This window comes from Orbicella franksi, chromosome 9, assembly GCF_964199315.1.
Source record: "Orbicella franksi chromosome 9, jaOrbFran1.1, whole genome shotgun sequence".
Classification (NCBI taxonomy): domain Eukaryota; kingdom Metazoa; phylum Cnidaria; class Anthozoa; order Scleractinia; family Merulinidae; genus Orbicella; species Orbicella franksi.
Genome location: NC_138153.1, coordinates 28,975,566 through 28,997,837, shown reverse-complemented (window position 1 = coordinate 28,997,837; position 22,272 = coordinate 28,975,566). Strand labels below are relative to the sequence as shown.

At 39.5% G+C, this 22,272-nt stretch overlaps 1 protein-coding gene and 1 long non-coding RNA gene across 2 annotated transcripts in view; one reads left to right on the top strand and one right to left on the bottom strand.

Moving 5' to 3' along the window:
- The window catches only part of LOC145498783 (CUB domain-containing protein 2-like), a 126,861-nt gene that overhangs the window by 1,818 nt on the left and 102,771 nt on the right, over positions 1 to 22,272 (bottom strand). The gene's annotated exons all lie outside the window — the stretch shown is intronic.
- The window catches only part of LOC145498805 (uncharacterized), a 32,981-nt gene continuing 12,126 nt past the window's right edge, over positions 1,418 to 22,272 (top strand). Inside the window, exons 1-2 of the long non-coding RNA XR_014050894.1 lie at positions 1,418 to 1,926; positions 2,482 to 4,556. This is a non-coding gene — a long non-coding RNA (uncharacterized LOC145498805). The remainder of the gene's footprint in view (positions 1,927 to 2,481; positions 4,557 to 22,272) is intronic.

Here is a 22,272-nt window from a genome sequence, read left to right as displayed (position 1 = left end):
TGTTGATTTTCTTTTCGATAATGACGAAAATGTGGCTTCTTCTTAAAATCATACTCATATCAAGGTTAGAGTGCAAAAGCCATACCCTATTTCAAAGTATGAAATTCGCTAAAATGGATACCCTATATATGACCAAAACGGCTGAAAAACCATACCCTTTGGGGCCGCACATACCTATATAGCCCATATAAGGGAGTACCCCCTCCGGGATTGTATAACCGTAACATTACAACAAAGCTATGTGTACTTAAGAGCGAACAAAAGAACGTTTAGGGCAGATTGCAGATCGCAGATTGTTGACTTGTTGAACGAATTGTAAGCGTCAAAAGGAACTGTTGGGAATAAAAGAAATACAGTCCAAGTTAAAGTCTTTACTGATCGTAGATACTCCCCAACAGTAAGCCCCGGATCGATCCAACAGAGTTTTGACGTCGACTGAAGTGAAAATCAACAAAACACTAGCAATAAAAACGTTTTTTTAAGCAATAGCTATATAATTTCTGTCAACTCAGTTTTAGTCCTGGATAAGTGTTAACCGGCCCTACATTGTCTAAACATGGTCAGCGTTCACACTGTACAGGACAGTAAGTCAGTCAGTCAGTCCGTCAGAGAGACAGTCAGTCATTCAGTCAGTCCGTCAGGCCGTCCGTCCGTCCGCCCGTCAGTAAATCAGTTGGTCAGTCAGTCAGTCAGACAGACAGACAGAAAGGCAGTAAGTCAGTCCGCCAGTCAGTTCGTCCTTCAGTCCCTAGTCAGTCCGTCAGTTCGTCCATGGAGTCAGTCTGTCACCACAACTGTAAACGGTCTCCTTAATAGACGCCTCACCTCTGGCTGTTGGCTCACTCGGTAATGCTGTTACAGTTGAAGCTACCTACATACATACACACAAGCATGCACGCATACATACACGTACATACATAAATAAACTTTATTTGAGATGGCTCACTTGATAATGCTGATGATGTTGGAGATGGCGCTATTGTTGGTGTTGCTGTTGTTGCTGTTGTTGTTGTTGTTGTTCTTGCTGTTGTTGTTGCTGGTCTTCCCGAAAAAATAGAATACTGCGCTTCAAATCCACGATCAAGGGAAGAACCGGAATGGAAGATCACGAACATCTGGTTACCACTTGAGAACATCTCTTGCAGGGCTGAACCGTTACAAAATCGTCCCAGCGAAGAAGAATTTGCTGAAGAACCGTCATATAACTCCACATAGGTGCAATTATCCCAGCTGCAATTAAACCCACATGAACCAAGAGCCAATTCAGTGAATTCTAACTTGACAAGTTTATCAGATGGCACTGTAATGTGCCAGGAACAATCTTTGAAAGCAGGATAATTGCTCTCGGGATAGTTAAGGCTGCTGAATTTGCCGCTCCCGTTGAGAGAAATTGGTTCAGTTGGACAAACTGGGAAAAAAAATCAAAATATATAATTCCATCACATAACTGTAAGTATCACGGAAGGTGGGCCGTAAAACCCCCAAAAATGAAGGACACTAATAACTCTAGTCTAGACGATAGGCGAACCCAAGGAAAGACAGTAATGCCCAAAAAATCAAATTATAGCTCAAGAACAAAGTTCGAGGGTTTTTATATGTTTTTGAAACTAATCTAATTATGTCTGGATTTATGAAAACAGTGTTAAAGAATGAATCAAGCGTTTATTTATTTATTTATTTTTTATTTTTATTTTTATGCTTTCGCTATGGCAGCAGCTTGTAAATATTACCTAGTATGAAATATAGAGAACTTCTTGCCGCATGTTTCATTCATTTATCTATTCTTTTTTCACTTATTTATCGCTTCCCCCCTCCCTTTTTCAATTGCTGTTAAGTTTAGCCCAGGCTACACTCCTCTGAATTTCAGTTCGCGCGGTGACTCTGAGAAAGAGCCGACCGATTAGCGTTCTATAACTGCTGTCTAAGGCCCAGTTCATACGTCGCATTTCTGCCGTGTCGAATTCAATTCAATTAAGTGCGGCAGAAATGCGACTGTGGATTCATACGTCGCATTTGTGTCGCACTTAATTCAGAATTTATACTGTCGCGTATGTCGGCCAGCGGAAAATGTTTTAAACGTAGAGTATTCAATATGGCGGACGAAAATACTGAGTGACAAAGGACTTCAATTTTGCTAAAAATTGTCCGCCAATAGAACGAGAAGGAGAAGGCTGACAACGGAGCAGTATGTGTTGCAATATGTTCAGGTTGCATTGTCAAGAATGGCCAAGTTTCTTCTTTTTCTTTGGCGGGAAAACATTTACGCATGTTCAATACATTAACATAATGTATGCATTAGATTCGACACGGCAGAAATTCGACGTCTGAATCGGTGTCGCATTTCTGTCGGATAATGCGACAAGACCAGTCGAACGTGCGGCAGAAATGCGGCAGCCGATTCAGACGTCGAATTTCTGTCGAATTTAATTCGTTGAATTGAATTCGACACGACAGAAATGCGACGTATGAACCGGGCCTAAGGAAAGTCTGCCCGAGGACATCATTAAGTCCAGTGAAGGCGCAAGTCTAACGATTTGCTAGCAAGCGTCGTCCATTATCGTACATGAGGCGGGCCTGAGATGTATCAAACGGGACGTCATTTAGCCCCGTAATAGTAGGCCGTTTGCACTGTGGCGATAATGCTGTGCTTGCTTAAGACAGCAAAGCTTTAAGAGCTTTAGCCACATCAACTTAGGGTTTAGACGTACAATGGACTAGACATCTCTAACTGCTGTTGGCGTTTGATGTCGCTAAAGACTTCGAATTAACATCTGTTGAAGTCTGAATATGGCATTTCGCGCTCGATAAAATTCAAGTACATCCGGGACATTGCTATTTGCGAGCAAAACACGGCTACGAACGGAGTGAAGAACATTTGGTCAAGTGCTGATCCTGAGTAGAATTTCCTTGTTTTATCACTTTTAGGCCTTCTCGACCTAGCTTATTATCAGAACTGTCTGTGATTCGCTAGCGCGGAAGAATTTATTTGCGTGGCTTCCGGTCGATAATTGACGTAACGACAACATGTTGAGTGTTCGCTAACTCATAATTATGGCCTAGTTTGTTTGAAGTTCAATCGATTCTCGAAGTAGGAAGCTCTTGCTTAGTCCATTTAGGACGATGCATGTTTTAGGAAGCTGTACATCAGATCTAGGCCGCGGTTTTGATATCTGTACGTTCGTGTTGATTTAGACTCCAATTTCATGTTAAAAAGCACTTTTAATTAAATTGTACAATTCATGATTCAACGAAAAGACGGTGAATTTAGTCCTCCTGGTCTCAAAAGGCACACAGGAGAGTTATTTCCTTTTTATTTGAGCCACGATAAGCCTTGTGGAAAGCTAGCTCTAGGACAGAATTGTATCGATATTATCAGTGACAAGTCCGTAGCTGTTTTTGCAAATACATACAGATGTTGAAATTGAATGTCACGCAAGGCCAACTTTTTTTGCTGAAATATAGAAATAAATAACCGATGTGAATGCTTTCCATCCTCTTGTCGCAATGATTGGCTAATTTAACCCACGGTAAAGACATAGTGAGGTCATTTAGGCGAAATCGCAGAGTTCACAACATGTCTAAATTAGCGCCGCAACTCAATGATCAATTTAACCTTAAATTTAGCTTTGTTCGGCTCGTTCGACTCATTCGCAGTGACTTCAACGGCTTGTACAAGCATGTTATGGCTTCTTTTAAGTGTACACGAGGCACATAGCGCTCTCAGTATGACATGGCCATATTTATGTACAGTATCCGACCGATTTTCCAAAAACATGCTAGCTATTTTAAAGCAAAGTCTTAACACGGTTTTCATAAATTCAGTCACATTATTTTAGTATAAATCTACTAATCCTTAAAAACTTTATCTAATTCTTCTTCACAGACACTTCGAAAACGCAAAGAAGCGGCCGCCATTTTGTTAACAACCGCACACTGCTAGGCTACTCACTATCTACAACAGAAGATATGGTGAGTAGCGTGATTATAAAGAGGACGGCGTTCGTGATAGAACGTTAGCGGATTAATACTAAAAGTCGATAGAAAAGAAACCAAGTTGCCTCGTGCCCAGGCACCGCTGCATTTCACTGGTGACCGGTAGCGCGGTGTTTGATGGTTAGGTCACAACAGGCCCATCTCTTTTTCTCGCAGTGTTTTCTAACCCGATCCTCACTAGCCACGCAAGCATAAGCTTAAGCATAAGAAGCTTATGCGCTAGTGAAGACGGCCACGACATAAGCATAAGCATAAGTATACGAATATCAAACCTTGCGTTCTTCTTATGCTTATGCTTATGCTTGAGTCGTTCATTTTGTCCAGTGAGGACATGTTAGCATAAGCGTAAGCATGCGCGTAAGACTATCAACCAGTCAGCGATCACGTTATGCGTTATCAGCGATCACGCAACCGCCGACCGGTAGTTCAGTGGTGAAGCATTAGACTAGCGTGCGGGAGCTCGCGGGTTGAAACCCCGGCCGGACCAACACTCAGGGTCTTTAAATAATTGAGGAGAAAGTGCTGCCTTTGTAATGACATCTGCAAATGGTTAGACTTTCTATGTATGTATGTATGTATGTATGTATGTATGTATGTATGTATGTATGTATGTATGTATGTATGTATGTATGTATGTATGTATGTATGTATGTATGTATGTATGTATGTATGTATGTATGTATGTATGTATGTATGTATGTATGTATGTATGTATGTATGTATGTATGTATGTATGTATGTATGTATGTATGTATGTATGTATGTATGTATGTATGTATGTATGTATGTATGTATGTATGTATGTATGTATGTATGTATGTATGTATGTATGTATGTATGTATGTATGTATGTATGTATGTATGTATGTATGTATGTATGTATGTATGTATGTATGTATGTATGTATGTATGTATGTATGTATGTATGTATGTATGTATGTATGTATGTATGTATGTATGTATGTATGTATGTATGTATGTATGTATGTATGTATGCGTGTACTTACTTGGATATGTATGCGTGTACTTACTTGGAGGAGTGTGGTTCAGTTGCGTGTAGGTTGCCTTAAATCCATCGAAGAGCTTGGAACTCGTATTATCGGAGACAAACAGCACCTCTAAGCTACTATGAGTTGAATAAAATGTTTTTGTATTAGTTGTACCGCACACTTTTCCATGTTCGTTCGGCCGATAATCAGAGAAACCATCTTGAATTTGCACGTAATCGCACGGGCACGTTGTGTCGCACCTTTGGATGTTGGGGCGGATGTCAAGCTTAATATAGTTTCCTTGGGCCACTGAGATTTTCCAGGCGCACCTTTGATCATCTGGGTATTTTCTTGGATAGAAAGGGCTCGTAAAAACACCTGATGTCTCGTTAAGGGTGACGCCTTTAGGACATACTGAAAAAAAAAAAACAAAACAAAACAAAACAAATCATTGCCTTTTATCTAACCCTGCCGGATGGAGTTTCTGTATGGACCTTTCAATGACACGCCAACTCTGTCTTGTTTGTTCAGAAAGTTCGCTCCGGGAAAGAAATAAAGGACTGCGACGAGTCAGAGGAAAAAACACATGATTTGATTGGCTAGGTCACCACGTTGTTGTGTTTGAAATGGTGTCTTAATCTGTGAGGGAGTTGCTAAAAAGTGCTCAAAATTGGCTTGAAAATTACCCCTATGGGGCTGATCAGTCCAGAACTGGGGTGGATAATGGCCAATGAAGCTGAAACTTTGGCATATGACGCAAGTCTACATAAGGAAGTTATAAGTGGATTTTTAGGAAAATCGGCCGACTCTCATTTCCAAGTCTCCCTGGTCTCTCAGGCAAAAGTTCTTAAAGTTATCGAGTATTGCTTACGTAGTTCTTTATCTATGGCTTCATACGATGCATTAAACCCTTTGTAACCAGTGCCAGCAGATCGCAGTCTCACTTGGATAAAATTTCCGACAGAGTACACTGGAGAAGGAAGTCTTGCTCCACAAATCTTAAATTCTTGAGCTCCATCATTAGAAGCGACATTGGTGATGAAAACACGGGGACCCCCAGACGCTCCGAGACAACTCGGATTTTGAGATGGATCCAAAGCGAAGCTGTGGAAGGTGACTTTAATGATTCGCCCAGCAGGTATTGTGATGTTCCAGGTACAATCACTGTTTATAGGGAAGTTGCTTGGAAAATTGGGACTTGAGAAGAATCCACTCGATCCATTGAGGAAGTCTCCGGGGGGAACACATGCTATAAGATAAGTCATAAAATAGAGCGCCGAATAAATCAGATTGTTTTACAAGAAGTGGAAGACAACAATTGTACTATATGAAGACATTATTGATCATTGCAGTTACACACACAACTTAAGTAGTGAAAAAAAATTCAGGCTTGAACGGGATACGAACCCATAACCTCTACGATACCGGTGCAGTGCTCTACCAAATGAGCTATCAGGCCAACTGGGAGCTGGGACCGTTTCTCGAAAGCCCCGGAAACTTTTCGGGCCCGTAAAGCTATTTTTAGTTCATCTGTATCTAAAAACGGAGAATTGTATAGGCGTGAATCTTCTTGTGTGAAGGGAACCTCTGTTCACATTAAGAATACGTAAATAAACAGCTCTGTAATCGCAAGGTTCGAGACTTTGCTATGGCTTTCCGGGCCCGAAAAGTTTTCGGGGCTTTCGACAAACGGGGTCACTTTGTGAGTTCGTAATATGCCCGTAGATATGCCCAGCTCCCAGTTAGCCTGATAGCTCAGTTGGCAGAGCATTGCACCAGTATCGCATTGGTGATAGGTTCGAATCCCGTTCAGGCCTGAATTTTTTTCAGGCTTTAATTTCACAACCGCTTAGGTTGTGTGGGCTATATAGGTATGTGCGGGTCAAAGGGTATGGCTTTTTTAGCCGTTTTGGTCAATAAGGTTTCGATTCTGCAAGCCTGCAAATAATTTTTGTCTATAGGCAGGTCATTTGTCAGGACAAAGACAAGTTTTGAGCTGACAAAAAGCCAGTCTGGTCGGACAAAAAAAATTGTTTGTCATTAGAAATTAAAAAGAGACATTTGAGACATTTTGGTATTTCAGTGTAGTTTCAGTGTCTTCGCCAAAATATTGGTTGTAAATTCGAATAGCTTAAAAGTCAACTGAGTGTAAAATCGCTACTAGCACCAGCAAGAGGTCCTTTACATTACGTCTGGTATTAATTTACCTGTTGAAAATTGACAAATTTACAAACGTTTATACCTCTAGTCACACAAGCGTTTCCAATGTAACAAGTTTCCCACGACGTCTAGGGACTGAACGGGAAAAGGGAGGAAACAATCTCCCGCGTGGACAGCTTGTCAGTATAAAACCTCACAATAACATTCAGAGACTTGAAAATTGGCTGAAATGAATTCTTCGACTTTTTCTGAAAGCAAGTTTCCTCTGAAAGCTTTCGGGGTCAATTGAATAAAAAATGTGCGTAATTATTTAAAATGTGGAATTGGAGGCGGTCGTGACTATAAAGTGTGACCAATTTGTACATTCACGCTCTTCACAAAAACATGTCAGTGGTACGGAAACTATATTTCAACCACACTGGCAGCCGTAAAAAAACTATAAAAGGTTAAAAATTAAACTGAGTTTTGATCATACGGACTAGAAAAACATTTGGTTACGTTTTAGAGGTTTTAAAGTTTTTGAAAGCGATTGCATTCAGATAAACGAAACGTGAGTATTTGGGCTGTGTATTCAATTTCCATAATATCTTTAATCGGGTCAATGTATTACCACTGAAAATTTATTCCACAACACTTGGTGGTAACAAACAACGAGTAATTACATAAGACCTCAGTTCTAAGTAGTTTTTCAGACGAACGTAATTCAGAGTAAATGGGGCTTCACGATCTTTCACAACGCCACCGCAAAATGCGTAAATTAACACGCAGGAATAGTGGCGCTGTTGTGATGTGTTTACAATTCGGCATAACATTTAAAACGGCGCACTGCGCGTGATAAAATCCTCAGAATTAGAATAAAACAAAACCGATAACAATGCTTTTTTACGTAGCATTGTGTGGTAGTATGACAAAATAACTTGTCCCATATTCGGCCGCAAATTTCCAGTTAAAATATTTTTCATTTTAGCAGAAATGCCCGCTCAGAGTGTCCGACCAGGCTAAGCTTTTACCTGTCAAAACCTCAAATTTACGGACAATTATCCGATGACCGACTGTCATTTGCAGGCTTGATTCTGGGCGTTTTGGTCTCAAATAGGGTATGATGTTTGCACTCTAGTCTTGAATTCGGTATGTTTTTTGAAGAAGCTACTTTTCCATCATTATTAATAAGACCATTAACAAAAGCCCTTTACGACGCAGTCTGAACTAAGTTACTAATCATAAGCCAGGTCTGAAACGGGGTATTTTTAAAGACTCAGGTCTTGAATAAGGTAGGGAAAATCACAGATTTTGGTCTTAAATAGGGTAAGGGTTTTGGAAAGCGGACCGCACACCCCCAACCCATTTTTTTGGGGGGGAGTACCTACCCCCCCGGGCGTGCTCCGTGCTCCGCTACAATAAGCCAGCTTTTTGAAGCATTTCTTGAGATAACGTTGGTTTGGGATTTAACAACTGACATCGGATAAGCTTACTACCCTGCAAATACATACACAAATAAAAAAAGCAAACAAACATGCATGTAGTCTTCTTCGCAGTCATTATTAAGTTCGTCACGAGAAGCGTTGCGTGACGACCCTAATAACGCCCGCGATGGAGACTAAGTGTCCAAAAATTTCATTATTTTGTACTCACGATCGCGAGAAGCTGCCCCCACAGCCAGAAGGGAAACTGCAAGAAATAAGAAAACGTTCGTTACCTACTTTTTTTTGCATTGCAGTATGATTGGGTGTTGATTCTAAACACAATTCAACAATACTGGAGAAACTTAGTGATCGTGATCAAAAGACGATCGGTGTAGTTACGTTCAAGGAGCTACGTCACGGTTTTGGCATCTTGAAAAGTTTAGCCAAAATCTTTCAAGTTCGTCTTTAGTAATCCGTGTTAATCTTCTCCATCCTTAACCGTCCTTGTTCCTTTATGGTTTATCATTATCTCAATGGTGTTGCTCTATCTTAGTAAACCATTATTGTCAGGCTTCCTTCAATGTAAAGGTAGTTTTGTACGTTGTCAAAATATTTCAAAATACCGTGACTAAGCTCCCTTAATTCTGCAGTCTTGTTGAGATATTCAATAGCAAAGTTGTTAGAGCGACTTTCGTATGAACTTGAAAAGATTACGCATGAACCCAAACAGAACAAATGAACGAGAAGAAAGCAATGACCGTTTTTATACTAGAGGACGCATTATCTGTCGAGAAGAATAATGCGTCCTCGCCGTTTTTATACTAAACTACGAATTGTTTAACGTTCGGCTTTTGGTTGGTTTGTAGCACACGCAAAGAAAATCATATGGACCCAGTGGACCTCTTTGAAAGCACTCACTTCTCATCATCATTCTGATGGGTTAATCAAACAAGGCTCTCTCCGCATTACCGATTTTGATAAAGCGTCGTTAATGCTATTCAGTAAAAGTCCTGAAAAGCTAAAATGCAATCCTGAAATAAAAAAAATCTACGGAACAAAATGAGTCGATTAAAAACTAACATGTAAAGCACACTTTCCGAGAATAAGCAAACAGGTATAGCTCACAAAATTAAATAGTCACTTTAAGGTTCAAATCGGGCCAGATCGAGCCAGATCAAATTGCATTCGTTTAAATACCAGAGGTGAAAGTGCGCTCGTATTTACTTTATTTAGCGTTATGCTGGCATCCGCGCCACTTCTGGTTTGGCAGTGCAGTTTCTCTGGGGCCTCAGTAATGCGCCATTCTGACGCAAGGAGTTGGGTGAAGGTGAGTGCAGTTTCTTTGCACTGTGAAACAAGTGACCCGAGGCAGCCCAAGACCAAGAGCCTTTGATTTCGATCGATTTTCCTTTTTAAAATATTTCGTTTTTAGGTTCAATCTGATATGTCCCAGTTTTCGGTTTTATGTTTTTTTTTGGCATTGGGTTCAGTTTCGGTTTTCTGGTGCTGCCGTAAGCAAAGCGGGTTTTTGGTTTTGATTCTAGCTTTCTTTGTTCCCAGACGTCTTCATTTCACCTGTGTCAACTGAATGCGTGTGTAAGTGCCCGCGCGTGGATACGAGTTTAATCTTTGAGTGTTCGACTCGATATCTCATGAGTGAGCGCAGCGAACGAGTGAGATATTAAGTTGAGCACGAGAAGATAAAATTCGTATCCACCAGCGAGCATGTAATATTCTGTTTATTATATAAACATACTAATGACGACGTTTTTGACGATTTTCCGAAGATTTTCGACCGCGTTCCGAAGATTCCCGTGTGTAAGTGCCCGCGTGTAAGTGTGTAAGTGCCCGCGCGTGGATACGAGTTTAATCTTTGAGTGTTCGACTCGATATCTCACGAGTGAGCGCAGCGAACGAGTGAGATATTAAGGTGAACACGAGAAGATAAAATTCGTATCCACAAGCGGGCATGTAATATTCTGTTTATTGTATAAACATACTGACGTTTTTGACGATTTTCTGAAGATTTCCGAAGATTCCCGAAGTTTTTCAAAATTGTTCCGAAGGCCAGACGAACGCTTCCGAACACTTTTCCGAACATTTTCCGAAGATTACCGAAGATTACCGAAAATTACCGAAGACGACCGAAGAAGTTCCGAAGATGTTTTGATCATACATCAACAAATTTACGTGTAGTTAAAGGGACAAAAGAAAAATGCTATCAAAAAGGAATGATATCTTCAGAGTGTGAAGATGAAGATATACTTTGTTAGTAAAAGGAAAAATCCTGGTATTTCACTGGTGTTTATACAATAAATAAATAATAATTGATTGTTCAAGTGAGTCCTGTGTTGCCACCAAATATGGTCTTTTTGCTCGATTAGCCCTAAGCCGGTCAGCTCCTCACCATGCAGAAGTTGAAAACACTGACTATTTCCTGTTCTTAACAGTGAATGCTAAGGGCGAACTCGAGTAGGTGAGAAATCTCCACAATTAAAGCTCTGTTGATGATGTACGTTGAAGCATGCAAGTTTTATTTGCGGGCTAAGTGGCTAAGGACTAAGCGACTAGGAAGATAAACAACCTACATTCATGTGTTCTGAACGAATTAGACAAAAATGCGATTTCAATATCAAAATCACTTTCTCTATACCTAAGAAATATATATTCTCTATATCTAGAAGTGGAAGAGTTTGTTAGTAACGAGGCCCAGATGGGAAGAGGGTACTCCCAGAAAAATTGGGTAGGGGTGCACAGCCCGCTTCCTAAACCCCTCACCTTATTTGACCAAAATCTGCAATTTTCTGTATCCTATTAACATATTTATGACGTGACCAAAATTCGATATCCTATTTGTGACCGTTGCGGCTAGCACAGTTGCTCCGAACATAATTTATGATGGGCTTTCTGTTGGTGGTTTTATCGATAATGATGAAAAAATAGAAAACATAAGAGTGCAAAAACCATATCCTATATAAAACCAAAAGGGCCAAAATCGATACCCTATTTTATGACCAAAACAGCATACCCTTTACAGCCGCACATACCTATATAGCCCATATGAGGGAGTACCCCTCCCCGGGTAATGAGGTTTCTTGCATTCGTGGGGTTACAAGTAATACTAAGCTAAAAAGGTTCGGAAATGATTTCAAATGAAACTGATGAGTTGATCTCTCAGACAAGGAAAAGTGCAAGTCTTTTGTTGCTATATCAAACATGGTGGATTTACATTTGTACATTTGCACTTTTAATCATTAACAGTTGGTGGTCTTTCGATTTTGAGCCATTTTTATAGCGTTATTTTTGGTTTTCTTTAGTAGGTCGTAGTGCCCCCTCTTAAAATATAAGATCAATGTATCAATATCAATGCATCTGTTCAGTAATAGATCACAGATGACGTCAAAATGAGGTAAACCATCAGTGACACACTCGGCTACGCTATCGCCTTGTGGGCCACGTTTTTGATCTTACCACATTTTGACACCATCTGTGATCTATTAAACAATTAGACTATGAGCTCGAGATTTCTATCACGGATAGAAATTGAGAGCGAGTAATCTAATTGTTTCAGTATAAATCTACCAGTCGTTCAAAACTTCATCTAAATCTTCTTCATACACACTTCTAAAATGCTAAGAAGCGACTGTCATTTTGTTAACAAGAGTACACTACTGCGCTACTCACTATCTATCACAGAATAGATAGTACGTAGCGTAGCCAATCGGAAAACGGCATTCATGATCGAATGCTAGTAGATTTATACTAATACTCAACAGACGCACGGCAACATGGAATATATTTATTAATGCGAGAATAATTTGGGTTATTACATAACAATCCTTTAGACAATCTTCTACACGAAATTGCTTCATAGTCACAAGTTCTTGACATGGTCTTTCGATTTATATTAACAAAACTACTCAACTAAGAAAAATATGATGTATTACTAATACTTTTATGATCAAGATTTCTATATTTATAACCTTTCTCATGGTTAGAATGGTTCACTTTGTTATACAATGATCTGATGTTCCATTTTTTTTTCAAAACATGCTGAACTAAGTTTGAGGTCTGGGTCGTTGTGATGCACTTTCATGCACGTGACTTTAACGTGACTGCAGCAGCCTGGGATACTTCACCATGTTGCACTACAAGTGTTTTGCAATACACAATGCTTTTCCAATAAGAATTGTTTGTGACCTTTGATACTGAATGAATTAATAGAATGTCTTCCCTGTTGTGTTATAACTTGTTATGGTCTGCACACCCCCGTGAAGGCTTGATTTAAGATTTGCATTTGTTAAAAAGCTACACAACGAAAAATATTCAAAAGCATCTTGCGATATCAGACCGTTCTGTGATAGAGAATATATTTTATAAGAATATTGAGGCTGCAATTTGCAAAATTTTAAGAATATCTTAGAACTAAACCTAAGGCTGGAATTGTGAAAAGAATATGATTTTGTGTGTTGGCATTTTATAAATACAATACAATTATATGTTTTTAATTGCTAAACCGAATAAAATTCATCCTTTCTCTAAACGGCAAACTGAACTAGCGTAAAAAGAAAAAAAAAATGCAAACCGAACAGTAGCTTATGTTCAACACTAATAATAACATTGTTACGTGTGTCAAGTCAGGTGGCCTGTAGTGGTTCCAACATCAATATGTCGTGATAGGCAGATGGCCTGACGTTTCATTGGCATAGTTCACTTTCGGAGCAACTTCAGAATACCCAGCCACAATAGTTGCTATTCTTATTCAATGAGATGCTAATAAGTGGCCGGGTATTCTGGAGTTTAGCGTCACTTTCTAATCTAAGAACATTCACAAGGATATTTTCAGCCTAAAATCGGCAGAAAAATAAGAACTAAATATTCAGCCTGGGTCGGGAAAAAATATTCTTATAGAAAAAAAGAGTGTACATTGACTGCCTGTGGCGAAAGATACCCGCTGGTCAATGTAAACACAAAGTTGCATAAAATGAAAGCGAGCGAGCTTCAGATGAAGCCTCCGCTCGACTGATTTCTTGAGAATTTCAATTCTTTCCTTCGTTGTATACTATACAGAAGAGTTCTCCGCTGGCTTGTAGACCAACAACAGTACCTTACAAACGACGAGAGGCGTTTATAGAGAGGCTTGCTAATCTCGCTGAGCGAAGAATCACGAAGGGAATATCAATTAATCAAGAGAGTCATCACGATGGATTGAAAGAACTGGACGGTATCTGAATGTAGTTCGAAACACCTCGAAACGTGTGTCGCAGTGTAGATTCAGTTCTCACGAAGGCCTCGATGAAGCAGCCTGTTTCAGAATCAAAGTTTTTTGCAGAATTTATATATCTGCAGTTAAACTCACAAATTAAACAATATCACGAGTTTATCAAATGACACTAGGAAACTTAAGCAACGATAACGTCAACGCCGAGGACGACACCCAGTCAAAAATGAATTTATATTTTACCAGCGAAATTCGCCGTTTTCTAGATCTGTTCGACTGAAACGCTGATGGTTCCAAAAATAAACCATGACTCCAACCGCGACAGCGTTTAATTTGAAATGGAAATGCGAAAAATTAGCCGTCGTTCGCCTTCCTCAGACGACGCAGAACTTGGTCATTTCACGTTGTTGTTGTGCAGAGGACGGCAAAGAAATGTACAGGGATTTGTAACGCATGTGCACAGCTAATTTTTTGCTCATTTAACTATTTGTTTGGCGAAGTTCACGTTGCCGTCGTTGTCGTGGTTTGCTTAAGTTCTTTCTGGTATTTCGTACACTCACCTACAACAGCAGCGACAGGCAAAATCGAAGCCATCGTTGAATAGGCCTTAGCCGTCGAACGAGCTCCTTTTTTCTTCTTTTTCTGTCGAGGTATTGAAGAGCTCAGATTTGAACAAACAGGTAGTAATAGACTGTTTCGATAAATTAAAATTCAGCTTGGCAGTCAGGCCCAGACGACACAAACAAAGGAAACTGAACTCATTCCTTCGAGGCCTCGCTATCAAGCTGGATCTTGAGGCCCCCAGGGATTTCTCTGGCGACTGGCGATAAGCCAACTCGAGTCATGCGATCTGCAAATATGCAAAATGCCAGGGGCCGGGCGGGGCAGAAGACTCGTGAAATTTTCCTATAGGTATCATCCAACAAAAAATGACGTCACATCCGGTTTAAACTGCGCTGGCGGCTCGTTTCACAAAGCGAGAAAATGGCGTTTCCATTACTCACGATTTCCCTCTATTTGTAAACCATCAGTTTCGTTTCATTTTATATTGAGGATGGAAAGATGTTGCAGACACATTACTTCGACTTTTTAAGCAAAAATTTCGGGAAAAGAGAAAAGTTTATTATTGTTTTGAAGCAAAATAACGGAGAGCCTTTGGTCATCGTCGGGCGAATTTTACACATTTTCAAAACTGGTGTTGTTCCGACTTTTGGTTCTTGTTGTTCGTGATTTAGTGATAACAATAAGTGCAATAGCCTATAATGTTAACAACAACCTGGATGAAGTATTGCTGGTCATAGTTTGCACTGTGTACTGCGGGAACATAATTAACAGAAGCCGTTTAGCTCCGAAAGTCGCTGTTACCAGAGCTTTTGTTGCTCTTGGCTCACGTGTATTGGTAGAAGAGACAAGCTGGATCGCATGCTGAAGGTCAGCATCCCACATTTCCACATCTCTCGTTGAAGATTGTTGTTTTCAGTAAGATACAGTACATATATATTGATACTTTGGGGTCATCAGTCTCTTTCTCTTTGGTGAGTGCTTTTAAAACGCCCAGTAAAAACTTGATTCACGACATGGAAGCAAGATTTTTAAGTTCTAGTCCTCTTTAAAAGTAATTAAATCAATTATTCAAATCCAAGCCATCAGAGGGAATCTGCCATTGAAGCTGCCCTAAGTTAAGGTCCTGTTTAAGGACCTTCCCCTTTGAAAATCGTTGGGGTGTTCTTTGAGGCAACACAGGTCCCATTTATATGGTCTCGGGTACCCGAGATAACCCTCCCCCTGAGGCAACTTTATCAAGTGTTTGTATGTGAAAATGTAGCCCCTGTAGGCCTTGTAAAAGTTGACCCTGCATGATTAGTTGTAACTCTTATTGAATAATCAAATGTGCAACTATCCCTCTTTGTTTAAGTTTCCCTTAGTCATTTGATCAGAGTGGGTTTTGCTAAGTTAATTTTCTCTTCTTTGATACAAATTGCTGCTTTAAATCTTAAATCTAGGCATTACGTGACACTCGCTATGCCGAGAGTTGTTCCAGTTAGGCAAGCCAAAGTGTTTATGTATACTCAAAGAAAAGTTGTTGGTTACTTTACCTGCCAAGGTGAGTCAACTTGCCCACCTGAATTGTCTTGCCCCCAAGTCTGTTCGTGATCCTCGTGTAAACGGTTGGTTGAATTTTGCAAAGAAATGATTGAAAAGCTAGCTCTGCCAGGGTAACTCAGGGAAAGGGTTGTCTCTGGTACACAAGAGCCATTCTATTTTATTTCCATTTTCCCTCTTCCTTTTCCAACTGATTATGCGAAATATACTGTGGGTACTGGTGTTTGAGAGTGTCATCTTTATCACTACTGTGGAATGTACCTCACCTTACAGCCACCCCCGTTAACACAGCCACCTTGTTATTATGGCCACCCTATTCTGGCTCAAACAAAAGCTCAGTCAGTCATTTTCTTTTTTATTAATTATATAGTCAGATTTTTGTGGCCTGTTGGTGACCAGATTAACAGAATTCTGGCACGTTGTAGGAGTAATTTATGCAATTTACAGTAAGCAACAGGCATCATTTTGATAGTGAAGTCCCATGCATACATGTAACTCTTGATTATTTTGAGATTTTATCTTTATTATGTCATCAAGGCAATAATATTTTGATTCCTGCTCCAGTGGGAGGAGGGGGGGAACTCTCCTCTATGTGCTATATATAGCTATGTGCAGCCCCAAAGGGTATGGTTATTCAGCCGTTTTGGTCATAAATACTCTAGGGTAAGGTTTTTGCCCTCTAGTCTTTAATTTGGTATGTCTTTTAGAATAAGCTACCTCAATTTTCATCATTATCGATAAGACCATCAACAAAAGTCCTTCAAAACTTATGTTTAGGGCAACTGTAGCAGTCGCAACAGTCATAAATGGGGTAGGGAAAATTGCAGATTATGGTCTCAAATAGGTTAAGGGTCTAACTTTTGTGAAGAGGGCCACACTGACCCCCACCCAATTTTTCTGGGATGTACTAAACACATTTTCTTAGCAGTTACTACAGTCTTGCTTGAGCAAATCAAAATAGTACCTGCTGCTAGGTACTTTGTAAAAGTATAACCCCTCCAGAATCCTTCACAAAGTACATGTAATATCAGGTGCTAACAATTTTTTTTGCAGCTGCTTAAAATTTAGTATTAGATTGTACTGAACTTGTGCAGATTTAATATACATTTATTTAGATTTTCTGCACTTAGTTCACTTATTTTAAGACTACTCAGCAGCAACTAGTACCCCTTGTATGACCATGTGGTAACAGTATATTCCAAAAAAAACAAAAACGTGTATATATTACTATCCTGCCTGGAAGAGTGTGTAGAGAGAGCACACAATGCAGTGCCCTACTGTGTGTCTTCTGTTAGGTATAATAATCTTAAATTTAGAAGACTCATATTGATCTTTAAGAATTCACAAAAAAGTTGATGTCTTGACAACTCTCCTTTAGCTGTGTCACTTCATAATAAATTGGCAGTTTGGTATGTTGTAGCATAGGACTTTAATTAATTAAGTTATTGCATCGGAATCACAGAGGTCATGGGTTGGAATCCAGTTCACACCTAATTTTTTTTCAGGCTATAATTTCACCTTTGCTTAAGTTGTGTACAGTTGCAATGATCAATCATGTCTTAAGTTAATCAATGTATATACTTATACTTTAACATTTTATCTTAAAGCTTGTTTATTTGTTTTATTGTGTGGTTCTAGAAAATGTCCATACCCACCCCAAGGATATTATTGGAAATTCCAAGGATGGGGAGGGTCTCAAAAGCCAAACTTTTTAAAGAAAAGTATTAATCAAAATTGGAATTTCCCTAGGGATGGGATGGGGAGATCTCTGTTTAATAAATACATAAATAATATGTACAGACCCATTATCTGATGTGAAGACTGTGCAACATATCCTGGCCAACGAGTTGCCAAGGTGTAGCATCCTTGTTATCAATTTCAAGTACCAAATTAAAGAAGATCAGCGTGTTAGATGGGAGAGGGGAATTTTTCAAAATATCATAAACTAAAAAAATATATATATTTTCCAAACTCAATCATGTTAGTAGTGTTGGAGTTTATTTATTCATTCATTTATTTATTTATTTATTTATTTATTTATTAATGAATACCCATAAAGAGATAATTATACATTCTTGCAAATATTCTGGGAGGCTCCCACACACCATTTAGATCTTCCAGTCCCCCAAGAAAGTTATGAAATTTATTGTCCAAGTAAACTACTGAACCATGGGCTCCAGTGGGGACAGTGCTATTACGATGCAATTTGCAGATGTGCTACATAATATGAGCTCAACAGTTTTGTTACCAAGGCAAAAGACTGCATTTCAGACCTTCCCTGATATTCTAGGCATTTCTGGCCTCCTTTGGAGTTCCATTTTGATATTTGCCAGCAAGCCTATTAAATAGTAAGGTCAAAGTCATGGCCTTGATTAATGTTTTTCAAGCTGAAAATCACTGCATTATTGAAATTGGGTTAGAGGGGACTGGAAAAGATTGAGTTGCCAATTGGGAACATTTTTTTTATAGGAAAAGGTTGTTGTTATTCATCGTGATAGATGCAATAATAAAGTGTATTATCGTTTGTCACATAATACACTTTATTATATTTTTTATAGCCATATCAGTGTGTTGCCTGTAGAACTTAATAAGGCTACCAAGTTTCAATGATCTCTGCTGTCTATTATGGTCTTACTGAGAGAACGATTATGCCATATTCAAATTTGATTTTGCCGCTTAGCGTTTTTTTTTTTACCGGATGTGACGTCATTTTTTGTTGGATGATTCAGGCACACAAAAAGTGCCAGGCGTCGCAGAGTGTTCTCTACAGGTCCGCAAAAGATCCCAGGACCGCAAATGATCCCGGACCGCAAATGATCCCCAAATTGAACCGCAAATGATCCCAGACCGGAAATGATCCCCATATTGGACCGCAAATGATCCCGATCAAAAAATAAGGAATGGCATGGATTTATATCAGAGGAAGGTGAGAACATGTACAAAAATGATGAACTAAAAAACATGCTCTATCATTTTACAAAAACATATTCCACAGTTGCTGTTTTGTTGTTCGAAGGGTACAGATCGTTTTCACTGTCACGCAATAACAACAATAATAAATCGAAAACCAACCAATGGAAAAAGCTAAGAAATTGCGATGTACGCTATAGAAGATAACTAAATAAGACACTTCTCCAAGTGTTAGGCCTGTACGTTTTTCCAAACTTCAGATATTCGTCGTAAATGTTTCCCAGAAATTTACAGAGCCCAGTAAGAAAACGCCATGTTGGTGTACATCCGTAGCGGCCGGAATATAGTGTAAACATCTGGAACTTACTTTGGCTTTCTAGGCGACTGATTATCAGTACTAAACAAACAAGCATTTACATCAGCACTTTTCCTAATGTTCTAACTTCTAAAAAGACTCAAAATCATGAGATGAGTATATATTTTTAAACAAACTCGATCGTAACCTTGTGTCACGCAACCTCCATAACCCTGAAATTCAAAATGCTCTGGTTTCCAAACGAAGCACGCTAATTGTAAACAGATGTAAATATACCGCCTCTTATGCCTGATGAGGATAAAAACATGTCACGTAAATACGATCTATTGATTTAGAAGTCTTAAAAAAGCACATACTTGTAAACATTCTCGAAATCCGGGTGGCAATAGTGTGAAACATCTATCAAACAGCTAATTGTCAAAACGAAGCGCAAGCCTTGGCCTTGCTTGGTCATGAAGCTGAACTTCATAACTATAGCTTGGAATTTTGGCTTCTTAGAGTACTCAAGTAGTCATTTCCGAGGAATTAAAGCCAAAATACGACCAAGGAAAAATTGCAAAATAAATTTGTTCAAATTTCCAGTGCTACACAGTTGGTGTTTTACAGAGTGATGAAGCGTTGTAGGCTTGTGGGTCTACTCAGGTGACAGCGTCTTCTGTAATAGTTGCTTCATGTTTAGATTTTAGTTTAAAACTTTAGACGAGTAGCGTTAATGGCTGATAAAATGTCATTTAACTATAAAACCGAAATATCAATGTTGAACAAAGGAGGATATGTAGCGTATGTTGCACTGATCATAATTTTACTTAGAATTGCAAAGAAATATAAGCCAAGTGGTGTTTTGATGATTGAGTGGTGATATTCATAGCATCGTAGTTAGAAGCAAAATCTAGTCGAAAGTATGAAAAAAGAGCAAGTTGTAAGCCATTATAATTATAAGATGGCTTTAATAAAAAACATCGGTAATCACGTAAGCCAATTCCTTATCCACACCATCCCACCGTCCATGCCATTCCTTATATTTTAGTCGGGATCATTTGCGGTCCAATATGGGGATCATTTGCGCTCCGGGATCATTTGCGGTTCAATTTGGGGATCATTTGCGGTTCGGGATCATTTGCGGACCCGTACAGGTCTCCCCCGCCCCTGGCAAAATGCAAATCGCGCCAGTCACAGCTTAGGCTTTCTCATGAGAAGCAAGAAAACTTATGCTCTTCTATGAACCTAAAGTTCCGTGCACAATGATCCGGTATTGCGAATAGCTTCAATTGGTATCTCAGTTTTCCCCGGTTTAGCTACAATACAGCGCTTTTTGTCACCGCGAACGGAGCTTTTTAATTTTTAAATGTTCTTCGGAGAAGAACATGATAATTTAAAAAGAGGCAGTCGAAGACTGCATGTGGCTACCTTGGACATGAATAACTGGCTGAACTCCTCGTTTTGATGGTAAAACCAAAATAGCTTTCAAGCCAACTCGTGGTATTTGAACTGGATCAAAAAAGATTTTGAGAAGTTTGTCTCTTCGTGACACGGTATAAATTTTGCTCAGGCCAGAGGATCAAAACTTCGCGGGTTAAGATCGGCGGTTCGAATCCTGTTGCGGGACTCTTTATTTTATTTTATTTTTTTTTCATTCGAGCTAGTAGCTAGCGGATTGTTCGTGTTTAAATAGGTATTGGAAAATAAAAATGTTCAAACTAAAAGCAATGAGACGGTATGGAAGAAGACCGCTTCTCGAGCGTGAAAGTTTCGGTTAAAAGCCGCTGTCAAAGCTGTCAGTGGATCGAATTAGACACCAACCTTTGTTGTATACCAAATTAAATGGCTTTTAATTTGGCAGCACATGTTCGACTCCAAACACGAAAAATCAGTTCATCGCAGCCTTTCGCCGTTTCAAAACATTGCCGAGTTTACGACCTATCGACTGGGACCGTCGATGCTCTGATTGGCCACGAACACGCTATCCGAGGATTAGGCGTTTACGAACCCAGTCTGATTGGCTACGAAAACTATCCGAAGAACACAGTTACACCCACAGGGTCACGAAAGGTATCTGAGGATTAGGGTTACGGACATTACCTTGTCTAAATAGTTGGATAGTAAGCTCCACTCCAAGGTCCAACCCCTCAGCCCTTTGTATACTTTTTTGTTAGAAAAGCTACCTCTTTCATATACCTTTAATTGAAAAAAGGTATCCCAATAACCTCTGATATAGCGCTAGCGAAACGGGTAGCGTCGGTTCAACTTTTCCCGTCCGCCTGCATAATTTTTTTGTATTACGCGATAAGTTTTTTCTCTTAAGGTGGCCGAACACAGTTTTCAAGAGCCTATGCCTAATTCACGATTGCTTTTAAGCTATTTATGCTTTGGCGCTCGTTTTTTTGCAAGTGTCAAGGTTAACCACAGAAGAGTTTATTCTCGCATTTTGGCTGAGGTGTGTGCTGTTGCCATGGCAACGGGCTGGTTAAAAACAAGGCTTAAAAAATGGTTTTTGTTTATTTAAAAAAAAATCCAGTCGTTAGATTTTTTTCATCTTTTGCCCACTACGAATTGACATTAAATCCCTTCTGTCAACACTGTTCTAGTAAAATTTTGACATAGGCGATTTTCGTAATTCGCCGTAAATCGTTTTCACCGCATGTTCTGTATTATTAAAAATTCCCTGTGTCAAAATTCAGATTTTTTGCGATAGATCATTCACGTGGTTTCTAAACTATTTTTTGCCAAATTTCTTGAAATTCTAACGACTGGATCGTCAGAAATCCGCAAGTTTCTGCAAAAGCAATCGGTCTCAATTTTTCGAGCAACTGCGCGTGCGCTATATTTAACGGGGTTCTTTCGGTAACAAAGAGAAAGCTGAGAATTGCTGGTTTCTTTGCGTCGTTACCTTTTCTATCATATCTTTGTAATAAAAGACTAAAGCCAGCAATACACCGCGTTCAATAATAGAGAAAAATAGCACAGATAGTGCGGGTGTTGAGTAAATAAAATAATCGCTCTTTGCAATCCTTGTGCGCGCGCTCAATTGCATCAGTAAAAGCGCGCGCGAAAACTGTGTTCGGCCACCTTAAATCAACTGCCCGTCAGGCAAGGTGGAATTTAAGCCATTTGAAAGGACGTGTGGGATCAATAGCATATGACCAGTGTGATCCCTATAAAAAAGAGCATTGACCGTAC